Source organism: Apaloderma vittatum, unplaced genomic scaffold (genome assembly GCF_000703405.1).
Source record: "Apaloderma vittatum isolate BGI_N311 unplaced genomic scaffold, ASM70340v1 scaffold32645, whole genome shotgun sequence".
In the NCBI taxonomy this organism is placed as follows: Eukaryota; Metazoa; Chordata; class Aves; order Trogoniformes; family Trogonidae; genus Apaloderma; species Apaloderma vittatum.
Genome location: NW_009715931.1, coordinates 1688 through 1887, shown reverse-complemented (window position 1 = coordinate 1887; position 200 = coordinate 1688). Strand labels below are relative to the sequence as shown.

Below are 200 nucleotides of genomic sequence, written 5' to 3'. Positions count from 1 at the left end.
CAGCAGGAAGCACGAGACAAGACTGTTATTAATAGCGACGCCTGCGAGCGCATTCCCAGCGCTCCTCATTCACAAACCTCAAGTGCCCTGACAGCAAAGCAGCGCTGCCACACGCCTTCGCGCCCTGCACGGGCAGCTCACCCCAAAGAAGTGTTGGGGCTCAACTCATATAACTCCTGTGGGGAAACCCAGCTCGCTGG

At 58.0% G+C, this 200-nt stretch overlaps 1 protein-coding gene across 1 annotated transcript in view; it reads right to left on the bottom strand.

Annotated features, from left to right (window-relative positions):
• FRMD5 (FERM domain containing 5) overlaps positions 1–200 on the bottom strand; it is a gene marked incomplete at its 3' end in the record, with an annotated part of 13753 nt that overhangs the window by 12747 nt on the left and 806 nt on the right. The gene's annotated exons all lie outside the window — the stretch shown is intronic.